The sequence below is a fragment of the Phocoena sinus genome, chromosome 15 (assembly GCF_008692025.1).
Source record: "Phocoena sinus isolate mPhoSin1 chromosome 15, mPhoSin1.pri, whole genome shotgun sequence".
NCBI lineage: Eukaryota > Metazoa > Chordata > Mammalia > Artiodactyla > Phocoenidae > Phocoena > Phocoena sinus.
The window spans coordinates 11523751-11540815 of record NC_045777.1 but is presented as its reverse complement, the minus strand read 5'-3'; the positions used below and the strand labels follow the sequence as shown (position 1 = coordinate 11540815).

Sequence of the window (17065 nt, the reverse complement as noted above, 5' to 3'; positions counted from 1 at the left end):
ACGTTACTCCTCAAACTTCCACCCACGAGGTTTAGCCCTCACTTGTGTTTTCTGCCTAACTCAATTATTGTTATGGTGGTTGCCAAATGGTGATTTTTCTAGCTCCATCATTCCTTCTATTTTTACTGGTTTGCTTTCTACTGTAGGGAAGAACTACCCTCCTCTGTCTGGGCAGCAGCTCAGAGCTGTGGGTTGGGAGAGATTGGGTGGGGAGGAGAAGGGGCTGGCCAGGCCCTTAGATCCTCCCCTGGGTTTTTCTTTAAAACGAGTCCAGGAAATAAACTGGCTGTAAAGCTGGTCTCCGTGCAAGTGTCCAGGCAGGCAGGTCTGGGGCCAGGGCCACCTCTGGGCACATCTGGGCCCCATTAGTGATCCGGTGGCTTACTCATGGCTGTCCCTTGAGCTGGGATGGGGGGGTACTCTGGCGAGCAGGGATCTGGGTCCTCCTTGCTCTTTTTTGCTTTCAAATTGTCAATTTCACAAATGTTAGGAAAATTTATTCTTTCATTAAAAAAGAAAAAATGAAAAGATTAGATGTGAGGCTCAAGTGATATGTGATCAACACACCCTATCCTGATGCCTTTACTGTCTCCAGCGTGCCGTGCCCGCTGTGAAGGGCTTAGTTTATATCTTCTAGATTAAAACAATAAATATTTACATGCACATATGGCTCCAATCTCACTCACAGGAAAAGCCAAAGTCCTCACCTTGGCCCACAGGGGCCTGCACGATCCGGCCCCATCACCTCTGCCTCATCCCCTTCCCTACCCCCCTCACTTCCTCCAGTCACGAGGGGTCCTCTGCCACCTCAGGGCCTTTGCACTTGCTGTTCCTCTGCCAAGAAGACTCAGCCCCCAGAGAAGCTCATGTGGCTGGTCTCCCCCACCATCCCTCTTCCCTTTACATCCCAGCCCCCATGCCCTGCCCTGTTTTGTTTTGTTTTGTTTTCTCCATAGCACTTGTCACCATCCAACAATCCATATATTTCACTATCCACAGCTTCTCTGTTGACTGTCTTCCCCACTGGAATGGCAGCTCCACGCAGGTGGAAATTTTGTCTGCTTTGTTCATAGTCCAGCCTCCCGGTGCCTCAAGTCTCTCTCACAGGAGGAGCCCACTCAGTAAAACTTTGCTGAATGAATGATGAAAGAATATATGTGTGCCCCTAGGAAGTACAACGTTGTCACCATTCTTATGGGGCACTTTCTATGTGCCAGACCCTGTGCTGAGTGCCTCGTATAGATTAACTCATTAAACCTTCACAACTGACTCAAGAAAGAGGAAACCAAGACCCAAAGAGGTTAAGTAACTTGTCCAGGGTCACCCAGCAAGTAAGCGGCAGAGCTGGGATTGAAACCCTGAGTTCTTTTATGACTGTTGTCATTTTGTTCCTTCTCCCTTTGCAGTGGGTGTAATTAAAACTTTTTAAATTGAAGTAGAACAGAGTCTGGGTCTCTACCTACTACACTCGCCTGCCTAGACTCTCTCACATAGTGGGGCCCGTTCTGTCCTTTAACATGTCTTCTAGAAACACCACACATCCTTCTCCATCCAGGTAGGCAGCCAAAGGTGTGCATAGATAGAGGGGTGGTGTAGGACCAGGAAAAGAGAGTTCAGTCCCCAACGGTACCCAGTGGGGTGGGGTATCCTGTGTGGTCCCTGAAGACCAGGAGAAGTTTCCAGACTAGGAGCCCCATGAGGGCAGGACCACCCACCTGGCAAGAGCTTGTTTGGTCCGACTTCCGTCTGTACCTAGGGCCTTAGACCCACTCTGGTGCCCACAGTTGGGTGAAAAATTAGTTTCCTGTGGCTGCCATAAAAAACTACTGCAAGTTGAGTGGCTTAAAACAACAGAAATTTATTCTGTCACAGTTCTGGAGGCTAGAAGTCCAAAGTCAAGTGTCAGCTGAGCCATACCCCCTGCCAAGGCTCTAGGGGGAGACTCCTTCCTTGCCCCTTCCAGCTGCTGGCAGCTCCCGGTAGCCTCGGCTTGTAGCAGCATCACTGGTCTCTGCCTCCATGTTCACGTGGCCTTCCTCTGTGCCTTTATTTCTCTGAATGTGAGCCCACGCTTCTCATAAGGACACCAGTCACTGGATTTAACGCCCACCCGAATCCAGTATGACCTCATCTTAGTTTGATTACATCTACAAGAGCACGATTTTCAAATAAGGTCATATTTACACATCTGGGGGTTAGGACTTGGACATATCTTTTTTTTTGATCACAGCGGGTGGTGGTGGGGCAGACCCAATTTAACCCCCTGCAGATGTTTACAGCCAAGGGTGTGACAAGTCTTTCTCAGGGCCTGGAATGGATTTGGGAACTTTTTATTATTCACCCAACAAACCCTGAGGGAGAGTTGGGAAGCTGGCCTGGAGGAGGGGGACCCTTAGGAGGAGATCTGAGGAGTTGGATTTTGTCTCTGTGGTTCTTGGAAGAGAGAGGTCTTTAGGCAAAATCTCTGCCCACCCCAGATCTCAGAAGTTACTGTGTGAGAGGGGCAGGGGGATAGAAGGGGCCAGGTGAGAGAGGTCTGCTGGGATTAGGATCAGGGCCATGTAGGCCTGGGGTCAATTTTCTTTTTTTAAGATTTATTTTTATTTATTTATTTAATTTTTTATTTTTGGGCTGCGTCGGGTCTTCAGTTGCAGCACGCGGGCTTCTCTCTCTTTGGGGGCGCACAGGCTCGATAGTTGTGGCACTCGGGCTTAGTTGCCCCACAGGATATGGGATCTTGGTTCCCTGACCAGGGATCAAACCAGTGTCCCCTGCATTGGAAGGCGGATTCTTAACCACTGGACCACCAGGGAAGTCCCTGGGGGGCAATTTTGGACTTACCCTGGGGGCACTCAGCAGGGGTGGGAGGGTTTGAGCAGGGGAGGAACATGAATGAGTACATTCTTTAGGAAGATCCCACTGGCAGCTGTGTAGGGAGCAAGACCAGCAGTACAGATTCCCTGCCCTCTTGGTGTCAGATGAGGCAGAGGAAAGGATGCAGTGGAGAGATATTTGGGAATGAGGGAGCGGGGGCAAGGACAATGCCTTGTCTGGATTTTGCAGCAACTGAGGGAAATAAAGACTCAGTGAGGCAAAGAGCAACCAGTCAGGCAAATAATAATAATAACAATGATAATAATAACAACAATAAACAGCTCATGACAGTTCACTATCTGTTTTGCACAGATTACCTGATTTCATCCACATCCCTAGGTCATACAGGTATAAGGCTCTGGAGCCAGACTGCCTAGGTTCACATGTCTCCTCAATGGTCTACCTGCTGTGTGATCTACAGCATGTTGCTCAACCTCTCTGTGTCCATTTCCTCATCTGAAGGACAGCCCCTTCTTCTGGGGGTTGTTGTACAGATTAAATGAACGAATATTTATAAAATTGCTTGGCCTCGAGCCTGGCATAGAGGAAAGCCTCTGTAAACATTGGCTATTATTGGGACTTCCCTGGTGGCGCAGTGGTTAAGAATCCGCCTGCCAATGCAGGGGACATGGGTTCGAGCCCTGGGCCGGGAAGATCCCACATGCCGCGGAGCAACTAAGCCCGTTCACCACAACTACTGAGCCTGCGCTCTAGAGCCCATGAGCCACAACTACTGCAGCCCGTGTGCCTAGAACCTGTGCCCCGCAACAAAGAGAAGCCACCGCAATGAGAAGGCTGCGCACCGCAACAAAGAGTAGCCCCCCGGTCGCCACAACTAGAGAAAGCCCATGCACAGCAACGAGGACCCAATGCAGCCAATAAATAAATAAGTAAGGTATTGCAAAGTTTTTATTTATTTTTTAAAATATATTTATTTATTTATTTGGCTGTGCCAGGTCTTAGTTGTGGTATGCAGGATCTTTAGTTGCCGCATGCAAACTCTTGGTTGCAGCATGTGGGATTCCAGTTCCCTGACCAGGGATTGAACCAGGGCCCCCTGCATTTGGAGTGCAGAGTCTTAGCCACTGGACCACCAGGTAAATCCCTCCCCTGGAGCCTTGAGTGGCCAGATGGCAGGGCCCAGGGGAGCTGAAGACTCTCTGTGAAGTCCTATGTTCCCCATCCCTCTGTGGGTACAAGCTGGAAGGGCCTCAGGTGAGGGGAACCAGTGCTCCCAAACCCGATTCTATTTAGTTGGTGCTGTGGCCTGAGAAAACATTTTAGAGGTGCTGAAAAGGTGACAGCAAGGAGAAAGGAATGCCGTGTATCACCCAGGAGGGTGCTTAGGGCGGGAATCCCCCAAGGAAACCCATTTTTACCTTAGGGAGATGAGCTGGGACTGGGCTAGGGATTTCCTAAGAAACTCGGTCCTTGCCTTGTGGGTCCAAGTGCCACCAATACCTCACTCTGTGACCCTGGATGAGTCCCTGTCCTCTCTAGCCCTCATTTTGCACATCAGTAAAATGTGTTCAACTTTTGACCCAATCATCAAATAAAAAGTACATAAACACATTCCTCCCTGAGCTTTTCAGAATAACAGGATGCTGTAAACAACCCAAATGCCCAGCACCAGGAGACTGAATGTGTTAACTGGGGTCCTTGCGTATCCTGAGAACTTTGCAGCTACTATAAATGTCCATACAATCTTTAAAATATATATTGTATAGTAGCATGTGAGTGGAGAAAGACAAATGTCTGGCACACAAAAAGCACTTCAAATATTTCTCGAATGATGAAATGAATGAATGCATGAGTGGTTAGTCCTCACTGAATAGTTGTTGACAGGAAAGAGAGAAAGAAAAGAAAAGAAAAAAAAAAAAAAAGGGCTTCCCTCGTGGCTCAGTGGTTGAGAATATGCCTGCCAATGCAGGAGACATGGGTTCGAGCCCTGGTCCGGGAAGATCCCACATGGCGTGGAGCAGCTAAGCCCGTGAGCCACAACTACTGAGCCTGCGCACCTAGAGCCCGTGCTCCGCAACAAGAGAAGCCATGATGAGAAGCCCACGCTCTGCAACGAAGAGTAGCCCCTGCTCGCTGCAACTAGAGAAAGCCTGCACGCAACAACAAAGACCCAATGCAGGCAAAAATAAATAAATAAAATAAATACATTTATTTTAAAAAAAGAGAGAAAAGAAAAAGAAGAATCTGTAAGAAGTGTACCCACTGCTCATCGTGATTGTCTCTGGGGGTAGGTTGAGGTGCTGGTGAAGAGGAGGGCATTTCATTCATAATTTTTTTTTTGGCAGTACGCGGGCCTCTCACTGCTGTGGCCTCTCCCGTTGCAGAGCACAGGCTCCGGATGCGCAGGCTTAGCGGCCATGGCTCACGGGCCCAGCCGCTCCGCGGCATGTGGGATCTTCCTGGACCGGGGCACGAACCCGTGTCCCCTGCATCGGCAGGCGGACTCTCAACCACTGCGCCACCAGGGAAGCCCCATTCATAATTTTTAACCTTTTCCACTGCTGTGTTATTGTTGTTCCCCCCAGTGAGCATCTCTTGATTTACAGTCAATCAATGAATATTTTCATGGATAACCTGATGCTCACAGGTTGACTTGAAAAGGAGCCGACATGTGCAAGAAGCAGCTCACAGATCAGCCTGAGAAAAAAAAAGTACAGTCCCATTTGGGTAAAAAGTTCCTCCATCTTTATCCATCTTTGCCTTCACCGAGAGGGACGTGTGTGCCCTGGGGGTCAACGGTGGTTCTGTCGGGAGGGCGGAGTTGCTGAGGTTTAATTCTCTTCTTCAGAGATCTCAGAATTTTCTATAATGAGAGTGTGTTTTTCTTTCTAAACAGAAACACACACACCCACACACAGAAGAACGACATTCAAGACTTGGCAATGTCCCCAGGTGAAGGAAGTCACGCATGGTGATCACAGCCACCCTGTCACTTTCTCGAGGGCTTCGGGGTGATGTCTGGGTGTCATCGGGTGCCTCCCCCACCCCGGGCACTGCCCGTGAGCTGAATTCATCCTCGGCCTCTGTGTCTATGGGCAGCCCATCCTCCAGCCCCCGTGGGGCCGCTATTCACCAAGAGCCTGGATGGTTACCGTGCAGGGCTGATTACCGGCTGTGAGTTGGTCAATCCTTTGAGTGAGAGAGGCAGAGCCTGGGCTCAGAAAGCACAAGGGACTTTCCCAAGGACACACAGCTGTGAGATAATTGGTGGCACCAGGATTTTCTTTTTGCAACGGCTTTATTGAGATATAATTCACATACTATGCAATTCATCCATTTAAAGGGTACAATTCAGTGGTGTTTGTACATGCACAAGGTTGTGCAACCAGCCCCACCATCTAATTCCAGAACATTTCATTGCCGGAAAAAGAAACCCCGTGTCTATGAGCAGCCACTTCCCATTTCCTCCTCTCCTGGCCCCTGGCAACCACTAATCTGTTTTATGTCTCTATGGATTGGCTTATTCTCAACATGTTGTATAAATGGATCATACAATTCAGCACGTGTCCTTTTGTGACTAGCTTTTCTCACTTAGCAGATGGTTTTTGAGGTTCATCCATGTTGTAGCATGTGTATTTCATTCTTTTTTATGACCCCGTAATATTCCACGGATGGATATACCACACATTGTTTATCCATTCATCCGTTGACGGACATGTGGTTTGTTTCCACTTTTTGGTTCTAATGAAGAGGGCGGCTGTGAACATCCCTGTGCAGGTCTTGTGTGGACCACAGCGACCTATGGGAGAGTTCAAGCCGTACTACATCTTTGCCAACGTTTTGTTATTATGGGTTCTTAGTTTTCATTTTAGCCATTTTAGTGCATAAAGGTGTGTGTGTGTGTGTGTGTATGAGTGTAAGAGTTTTCTCAAGATGTAATCGACATGCAGTCAACTGCCAGGTATAAAGTACACATTTTGACAAGTTAGTCTCTTGGGAAATAAACGAGTTTGGGGTCATGTGGTAACTCTGTTCCGGCACCGGTATTTGAACTGGTGTCTGCCCTGCCCGGGGGGATTTCTGCTGGTGCGGCCCACTGCCTTGGGAAGGAGAGGCTGGGGTGCCCCCGATGGGCCTCAGCCCTGACTCTGCCATCGGGGTCTTTTCTCTGAGCAGACGGCAGGTCTACAGAAGGTCTGCGGCTCCAGACATGAGCGCCCGCGACTGAAGCTCAGTCCTGTCTGCATTCAGCATGTACACTGAGCACCTACTGTGTGCCAGGCCCCATTTCAGGCAGAGAACAGATAGTCGAGGTCTGTTCTCAGAGAGCTGACAGTCCAGGGAGGGGAGTGACTTTGCCTGGAAAGGGTGCAGGGTGCCAAGAGACAGCAGGAGGGCGCCAGCTTAATCAGGGCTGTGGAGGTATTTGGGGGGCCGTCCCAAGATGGTGAAAAAGCAGGAGCGAGCCAGGCAAAGAGAACTTGAGGGGGACGAGGAAGCTGCGGGCAGAGGGAACTGCAAGTGCAAAGGTCCTGGTGTGGGCATGTGCTTGGTGTCTTCATGATGTGACAAGGAGCTCAGTGTGGCTGGAGGGGAGAGATGGGAGAGGGGGTGGGAGACGTGGGCAGGGGCCGACCCTGCAGGGCCTTGTAGGCCAGGTGTTTGGGTTTTATTCTAAGCCATGGGAAGCTGCCAGGGGATTTTATGCGGAGGGGAGACTTCCCCCTGGCTGTGGGTGGGAAATAGACTGAGGGGACTGAAAGGAAGTGGGAGACAAGAGAGGAGGCACCTGCAGGCTGTAGCTTCCGCCTGGAGAGACGGCCAAGAAAGAACGGGTGGGAGGTGTCTTTGTGCGTGGGTTGGGTGGGGTTGGAGAGCGACTGAATGAGGCGATGAGCAGAGGAGGGATTCCAGCGCTACTGGCTGGAAAAGAGGGGTGGTGGAGAGAAGATGGAGAAAGTCTTTAGAATTGTCTTCTTGCTGGACCCTCCCCCAGCCATCTACGCTACAGCCCCCACCCCGCCTCGGTGTTCCTGACCTGCGATGAGTCCTGACCTGCGATGTGATGCCTCACGCTAGCAACCAAATGGACAGCAACCCCCCACCCCCCCGCACTCTACGGATCTTCCCCTCTCAACTCCCTCCCCTGGTCCCACCTCCTTTCTCAGTGAGCTTCTCTCACCAGACAGCAGCTCTGAGACGCCAGGAGCAGCACCTGGTACAGTGCCTGGCACATAGCAGGCTCTCCGTAAATATGTGGTGAATTAATTAAAGAAGGCTGTGGATGCCCTTGGCAGAGAGTATGGTACTAGGGAGCCAGAGAGGAGTTCGGAGGGAGGGAGGCTGAGTTCTCTCGCTCACTCTCTCCCTCCTCACCCAGGCCTGTGGAAAGGCAGAGACTCTCGGGGATCTTGACCAAGGTGGAGCAGCCGGTTCTAGAGCCCAGGAATGAGGTTATCACAACAGTCCTTGGGAGATGCAAACGCTCTTACTATCACATCCCTATTTTAAAGATGAGGAGACTTCAGTCCCAGAGGAAGGAGGCATTTGCCCAAGGTGCCCCTCAGGTGATAATGGCTGAGCAGGGATTCAAACCCAGACCTGTCTAACTGCGTAGGTCCTTATCTAATCTTTTTGTTCTCAAAAAGGCTTTTTAGAAAAATTAAAATTTAAAAGTTGGCAAAAAAAAAAAAAAAAAAATGGGGCCTGGGGCGGGAAAGAATTCCTTTAGGTAGAGGTCCTTCTAGAGCCTTCCAGGCATTAATACAGACATGTGTTTGGTGGCCTCTATGGAAGAGACCTGAGGGCTGGATTACAAATAAAACTGCTACAGACGTGGACAAGCCTTTGTGTGGGCGCATGTTTTCGTTTCTCTTGGGTAAACATACAGGAGTGCAATTGCTGGACTGAATGATGAGTATATGCTTAACTTTTTAAGAAACTGTCAAACCACTTTCCAAAGAGGCTGCACCATTTTGCCTTCCGACCAGAAGTGCACGAGGCTTCCAGCTCCTCCGTGTCTTCACCAACACTTGGTACGGCCAGTCTTTTAGATTTTAGCCATTCTATTGGGTGTTTACTTGTTTCTCATTGTGGTTTAATTTGCATTGAACCTCTTTCCACGCACTTATTTACAATCAACAGATCTTAATTAGTGAAGATATACAATATTCAAATCTTTTGTCCATTTTTAAATTGGCTTCTTTTCTTATTATTGAATCTTGAGAGTTTTTTATATATGCTGAATACAAGTTCTTTACCAGATATGTGTGGCAGATAGACGGAAGAGAGTTTGTAATAGACGCTGGCAACACTGGCTGGCAGTTTTATTGCTATCATTTTCATCACTGTGGTTTAGAGAGCAAGTGTTAGGATTCAAATCTCAGCTCTGCCACTCCCTGGCTGCATGACCTTGGGCAAGGGACTTCTCTGTCTGTGTCCCAGTTTCCCCATCTGTAAGGTGGTTCATATGACGGTTGAATACTCAAATGCAGGTAAAATGGAGTAAAGGCTGGGAAAAAAAATTAGGTATTATTATTACTATTATTATTTTAATGGAAGTCAGACAAGTTCAGTGGAATATCAGATTTTTGATTTGTTGTGGCAGTGGAGCTGAGGGAGCCGGTCTGTGTCTGAACAAATGTGGGGATTAGGTGACCCTGCACCAGCATCACCCTGTCCCCTCACACGGATCATCTTTCTTAATCCTCACAGCAGCTCTGAGTGATCAGAACTAATCACTGCATTTGACAGAGGAGGAGCTGAAGGCCAGTGTCCTTTATGGCCTCACCTGCCTCCTCTGAGACCCACACCAGAGCCTGGCCCGTGGAGCGCGTGCTGGGAAAGTGCATGTCTCCTCCATGGCTGTCTGGGGGCTGAGGAGGCTCCGAAAGGGCGGGACACACTGGGACTCGAAATATTAGTGAGAGTGGGGATGAGGGTGGAAGTCGACGATCAAACGTAAATGAGGGGCTTCCCTGGTGGCGCAGTGGTTGGGAGTCTGCCTGCCAATACGGGGGACACGGGTTCGATCCTTGGTCCGGGAGGATCCCACATGCTGCGGAGCAGCTAGGCCCGCGGAGCAGCTAGGCCCACGCACCACAACTACTGAAGCCCGTGCTCCACTACAAGAGAAGCCACCTCAGTGAGAAGCCTGCACATCACAGCGGAGACCCAATGCAGCCAAAAATAAAATAAATAAATTTATTTAAAAAAAAAAAAAAGGTAAATGAGACCGAACATTGTTTAAAATAAGTAAAAGAGGGGAATTCCCTGGTGTTCCAGTGGTTAAGACTCGAGCTTCCACTGCAGGGGTTGTGGGTTCGATCTCTGGTCGGTGAGCTAAGATCCCACATGCCATGAGGCGTGGCCAAAAATAAAAAAATAAATAAGTAAATAGAATAAAGAATAGAGAGAACTATAGCTGTGTCCCTCTGGTGTTAAAGATGAGAATTATTTTAAGAAACTCCTGTGTCATGTATTCACACAAAAGCAAAAGCTTACAGTGGCCTTGTTTGTCCTAAGAACCAAGCGCTTTTCTCTCGGTTATTTTCAGCCGCACTTGGCCTGACCTGCCAATATGTGAACATGCTGTCAGTGTCGCACCTCATCAGGGATATGAACAAGGCCTGTATTTCACTTTACTGGTTGCTTCTAAAAGTCATCATGAAACATTGGCAAAAGCCTACAGGCCTTAGAAAAATAAAAATTTAAAAGTTGGCAAAATGTACAAGCTGTCACTACAGGACAGTTGAGTGAATATCTCCTTGTGGGCTCTATTGGTTGAAAGTCGATCAGTCACTTGAGATATAAACACATATTTACTGTAAAGGAGCAAAACAGTCCTATTTTAATAGTTATTGTGAACATGGTCGACTGTATTAAAAACAAGAAGGTTCAAAGAAATCAAAACTAAGGAAATAAAGCGATAACTTTGGATGAAACATCATTTTTTCTCGAGCAAATGATTATAAATAATTAAACGATAGCAACAGAGCAGTAGCATTAATTCTACTACTTGTACCATTATGTGGTTTGCTAGCTTTCATAACAAATCATAAAATTCATAATAAGAATATAACCTTTAAGAATGTAATAGTTTCAGTTATTTCATTTCCTCTTTTAGGAAAACATCTTATTTGGGCATATTTAGAAAATGAAGGAAGATTTAGAGAAAATGAGGAACCACATGATCCTTTGTCCTCGCCGATCAAACTGCAGAACCATGGATATCCTGCAAGAGCTTTAGGTACATACTTTCTATACTATTTCCTGTCCTCAGGCTACAACGCCTTACAAGCAACGTGCTATAGTTATTGCTATTCATGCAAGTACTTCAGTAGCTGAAAAGGAAGGACGTTTTAAATTTGCCCAAATCGTGAATCCTGGGTAAAAGCTCCATCTTGAGAACATATTACGAAAAAGTGTGTCTGGGAATTCATGGCCCTGGACCCAGAGACCAGTGATAGCCTTCCATGTGTCTGCTGAGAGGGCCCATCTCTTCAGTGTGGTGCCCTGGGCGCAGGGAAAGGGTCCCCGAGCAGCTGACAGAGTGAGAGAAACTGATCTTCCCAATGAGCTCAAAGTTTAAAATTGACTACTAATCATAGTAATAATAAAATGGACGGATAGTTTTAAATTGTCCGATAGGATTTTACATTCCCCCTTGTCTTTCAGATGCATTCCATGGTGGTGATACTCAGCTTCAGTCAGCGTTCAGAAAACAGAGATTTTAACCCTCAGGAATTTTAATACTGAGCTGAAATGTATACATGGGGTTAGGAAGGGAGAGTGTGTAGCTGGTATGATAGATAAAAGGGATAGGGCAGAAAGGTGGCCCAGGGACAGAGAGCAAAAGGGGAGGGGGCAGAAGATGTGGAATTAGTAGGGGGTCTGAGCAGGGCTGGGAGACAAGACCATACAGTGGGGGGAAGACCCTACAAGGTTGAGGCAGAGTGGGATGGTTGGCTCACGAGGGGATGGAGCTCATGGGGAAAAGAGCTGGTGCAGAGATGAAAGTCAGGGTGGAGTTGGATAAAGGCCAAAGATGGGTGGCGGGAGGACCAGGGTGAATATAAATTTGGGAGATAAAGGACATAAAGATATCTATGGATCTGGAGATGGATCAGGGTCATGGGGTAGAGGAAGGAAATAAGATGATGGGCTTAATTGAAAGAGAAAGGGGGCCTTGAAAGGTTGGAGAAGGGGCGGCTAGAAAGGGAGTAAAATGATGAGAGAGTTGCTAGAAAGTGAGAAAAGAGAAGAAAGAGATATGAACCTAAGACAGGGACTCAGAGAGAGATGAATAGAGACGTGTTCCCTGAGAGGCTGGAGCCGGAGGAAGAATGGAGAGGAGATGCAGACACAGAGGGAAAGAGGGAGGAAGAGGAGGCAGGACAGAAGGGGCCCCTAGGAGAGAGCTGGGCTTTTAGCCCCTTTCCTGGGAAAACACAGAGGAAAGCCTGGCCTCCGGAGAGGAAGAACAAAAGCAGTGATGGATGCCATCAGAGAGGTGCAAAGGCAGGGAAAGGGCAGAGCACAGAAGAGGGGGCAGTGGCCAGACAGTGAGAAACCAAATGAGGAGAGAAAGATGGTTTAAAATTGTCGAGAGACACTGGGAGGCTGAGAGGTGGTGGGAAGGAAGAGGGTGATTCAGTAATGGTCTTGTTTTCTACCAGTTGCTCGTATGTAAGCAAGGGGATCATTGCAGCAGTGACGCAGGTACACTGGGGATACGGGGTCCCCATCATCTGCAGTGTCACCCAAAAGGACACAGGCAAGCTGTGGAGTCACAATGGCACGGACCCCAGAAGCCAAGACGTCGGCAGGCAGGAGGGTCCCACTGCACAGAGGAAGGGTGACAAAGGCCAGGGTGGTAAAGCCAGCCATTAGCTGGTCTCCTCTGAGAGCAAGTGTGTGTGAGGGCGGGATGCAGGAGTGTTCCTTCTGCAGGTGGGTGTGTGACTGTGACGGGGACATGGAGAAATAGGCATGACACTGGCTTATGTTGGCCCAAACCTTGGTCACATCTTGAAGTAAAAGGAGAATCATGGAGCGTGGCTGTGAGGTCCCGGGTGTGTCAAGTGGGAAAGATAAGCATGGGAACTGGAGGACGTCGGGGAGGCACTGCTGTATAAATGGGGGAGCAAAAGGAGTAACCCACGAGGTCTGAGCCAACAGGGGTTTCCTGAGTCATGGACTGACTCACACAGAAATCTGGGGATGGCTGGAGAGTAGCTGGGTGACACGGGTGACTCTCGGAGAGCTGGGCATGAATTCCTAAGTGATGGGAGTAAAAAAAAAAAAAACATGGTATATTGATGAGCGCAGCGATTCTGAAGAATGCCCAGGGCAAGTCCAGGTAGAGCAAAATGACTCTGCTGGCATCCTGGCTGGCACGGAGAAGGAAACGTGAAGTTGTGCAGTGGAGGTGATAATGCAGAGGAGGCTGGTGTCGCTGGGGGAGAATGAAAAGTAGGCCAGGGTCACTGGTCAAGAGTTGCCTCTTGGTTCTGAGATGCTTGGAGAGCCAGGGAGAAGCTGGCTGAGACTGACGTGTAGTCTGGGGAGTCAGGACTGGGGGATCCTTCACGGGAGGACCCCATTCTCCTCAGATGTGGACACGGTTGAGAAACCCGACACTCCCAGGATACCCGGCCCCTCTCTGACAGCAGAAATGGAAGGTAGTGTGGGGTGTGTGTGTGTGTGCCCTTGAAACAAACGTGGACATAAACAAAGCAGGCAGAAGGACAGAGATTCACTTACCAAGTGTTCTGTCCTTCTGTCCTCTGAATTCCCTTGCAGGTCGCAGGACCCTGTAAGCGCCAGGTGCAGGCAGCTCACACAGAGATGAGCCACCAGGAGGAATCCCACCACTAATGGATGCAGGGTGGACACTGTTCTGAAATTCTTCCTCCCTTCTGTCCCTCCCCTACTGCCCTGGCCAGTCCCTGTGCTAAAAGGTGGAGAATCAGACCTGTCTTTGCCCATGTCACATCAATGTACCACATCATTATGAGTGCAAGCGACCCTAGTTCAAATCCCACCTTGGCCACTGACCTGCTAAGGGACCTTAGGTAGGCCTCTTAACCTCTCTTGAGCCTCAATCTCCTCAGCTAGGAAGAGAGAATTATGTAGATTCCTGGACTGGCCAGAGTGGTTGAAAGGAATGGAAAAAAATAATGCATGAGAGATACCTATAGTAAGTGATCAAGAAATGCTGGCTAAGCATGTTCCTGCCTCGGGGCCTTTGCACATGCTGTATCTCGTGCCTGGAACACCCTTCCATTATCTAATGGAAGTCCACATGACTCCAAAGAGGCCTCTCCTGACCATCCTATTATGCATCATTTCATGCACTCCCCACCCCCCCCACAGAGCCCTCCCCACCACATGCACTCCCCACCCCCCCAACAGAGCCCTCCCCACCACATGCACTCCCCACCCCCCCCACAGAGCCCTCCCCACCACATGCACTCCCCACCCCCCGCCACAGAGCCCTCCCCACCACATTCACTCCCCAGCCCCCCTTCCTGCTTGATCTTTCCCCACAGCACTCACCACCCTCTGACACTTTAGTTTATTTGCCAATGTCTGGCTCCCCTGCTGGAACATCAGCCACAAGAGGGTAGGAAGTTTTGTGTTTTGTTCACGGCTATATCCCAATCTCTAGAACAGTGCCTGGCACATAGTAGGTGCTCCATAGAGAAGCCTGAGCTGTGCTCGGATTCATTAAAATGATCCCACACCCTCCTGTGTGACCGTGGTCAGTTTATTTCAAGTCCCTGGGCTCCGTTTTCTCTCCTGCAAAAACGAGGCTCAGAGAAGCCTTTCCACCTTGAGTTTGCTAGGAGGGTCTCATAGGACGTGCTGGTTCTGAAGCTCTCTTGGTTCTTTTAGCAGGGCTCCATAAATGCCGGCTGGGTTTTTTTGTTGTTGTTTGCCTTTTTGAAATGGATATTTACGAATGTGGAATTCTCGAGGCTGCGTCCCGACCCGGGAAGGGGGCCCTTGCTGCAAGGAGCAGGCGAGGTCCCCGCCCGCGGGCCGCCGGGCGCCCCTCCAGGCCGCGGCCCCCTCCCCCGCCGGCCCCCAGCGAGACGAATGCAGCACACGGCGGCCTTTATGGGGCCCGCAGACAGCGCGTCGCCAGGCTAACCCTGCGTGGAAAATTCGGAGGTGGAAGGCAAGGCGCCTTAATGAGGGGGCCGCCAGCAGCGGCGGCGGCGAGGGGGCGGAGGGGGCTGCCGGCCGGGCCGGAAACGTGAGCCGGGATCTGCGGGCGCCCTCCGCCCCCGCGCATTCCCCCCCCACCCCGCCCCCGGGGACCGCGCTGCCCGTGGCCGTGGTCGGCAGGTGGAGGGAGCGGGGAGCGCCGTGCGCCTGGGCTCTGCTCGTTTCCGTGCCGGCTGTTCCTCCCTTCCAGGCGCCTTGCTGCTCTGTGCCTTGACTTCCTCCTCCGTAAAATGGGCCCTGCTCTCTTAGGGTGGGTGGGAGGATTAAATGAGCTGATAGATGCAACGGTGTCCAGCACATGGGAAGCCCTGGACAAAACTAGTAATTTATGGGTACCATAAACTTTATGATTTCATCAGCCGCAAGCTGAGGCTGAGGTATTCAGGAGACCACGGCACATTTGGATTTGGGGGCTGTTCCCCACCGCCTGCGGTGAGACGGGAGACAGGCTTGGAATAAGGGCAGTCCCTGAAGAAGAGGCCATCAGATTAAGGTTATGGGCCCAGGACCTGGAGTCTGACACAGCTGAGTCCCCAGCTGCAGAGCCTCCATGGTGAAGCTTGAGTCAGCCAAGGTGTTGCTCTGAACCTCAGTCTCCTCACCTGTCAAATGGGCACAGGCCAGGCACTGTACCAGGTGCTGGGGAAGAGCAAGAAGCAGGACCCCCAGCCTCTGGACTCCTGGGCTTCCACTCCAGTGGGGGTGACGAGGCATTCCCTTGAAAGAGGGAAACAAATAATTACATAGGTGCTTATGTAACACCCTGCGCCCTTAGGGTGGAAGGAGAGAGAGGGAGGGAGGGAGGAATGGGAGGATGAAGGAAGGTGACCCCAGGATGGGGAAATTGGCGAGAGGGCAAGCTCCTGAATGCCCAGTTTCAGATTCAGACTGGAAGAAGGCAGAAAGCAGAGCTCAGGGAAGCCAGATGGTAGCGGCCCTTCATCTGCTCCTTCCTCCACCTGGATATTCCACAGCTCTCGCTTCTTCCAGGCCTCTACTCAAAGGTCACCTCCTTAACGAGGCCTCCCCAGACCACTATCTAAACATACTCCTGCCCTGGGCTTTTCTCTTTGCCCCCTGCCCTGATTTATGTCTTGTTATTATATATCTTTTTGTTCGCGTATTTCTTGTCTGAGGCCTCTACTTGCCCACGAGCTCGACCAGGATGGGGATTTTGTTCACAGCTGTAGCCTCTGCTCCCAGGCTGGCACAGAGTAGGTGCTCAATAGATGTCTGAGGAATGAATGAATGGACAGTGTCAAGCAGTGGAGGACACAGAAAGCCTCCCTTTTCCTTCTGGTGACTGTTTCTGGCTTGTAGGGGACAGGTTTCCTGAGCTGCAGTCAGGCAGACAGAGGGTCAGGTGAATAGAGGGACAGGGGACAGAGGGCTCCAGGGCCCACCGGCTGTTCCCTCCTCCAGGGGCCCTGCAGAGGGAAGCTCATTTTCAACTTCTGCAGCAGCCCCAGTGGCAGGCGGGCTGGGAGCTGGGAGCCTGCTCTTCCTGTCATTGCCACTGGTGAGAAATCTCACACGTTGTAAAGGCAGCTAGGCTCCCTTCTGGCTGGGGCAGCTGGCTGGATCTGCCCTGGGCTGGCCGGGAGGTTCCCAGGGTCCCCAGGCTGGGCGGTGTATCTGGTGGGGCCTCCTAGACCCTGGGATCCTCTCCCTGGGGGCGGGGCACGGACCCTGCATTTTCACAGACCCGATAGCATAGAGCTCAAGGTGAGTCAGGCTGCCCAGGTTCAAATCCCAGCTCAGCCATTTGGAGCTGTGTGATCCTGGGCAAGCTACCCAAACGCACTGTGTTCCTAACCATAAAAAGCTATAATAATATTAAAAATGTGAAATAATACTGGACCTGGTCCTGGTTCAGGGGCTCCTATCTGCTTTCTTGCCATGGACCCCTTTTATGTTTGTAAATTTAGATTTAAATTTATAAATTAAAGTGTATAGGATTAAAAGAAAACCAATTATATTGAACTAGTGGAATGTT

At 50.1% G+C, this 17065-nt stretch overlaps 1 non-coding gene across 1 annotated transcript; it reads right to left on the bottom strand.

Moving 5' to 3' along the window:
* Window positions 1–3901: 3901 nt before the first annotated feature.
* On the bottom strand, window positions 3902–3974 carry TRNAW-CCA. Its single transcript has one exon. It is a non-coding gene; the product is annotated as a tRNA-Trp (tRNA).
* Between the last annotated feature and the right edge of the window lie 13091 nt (window positions 3975–17065).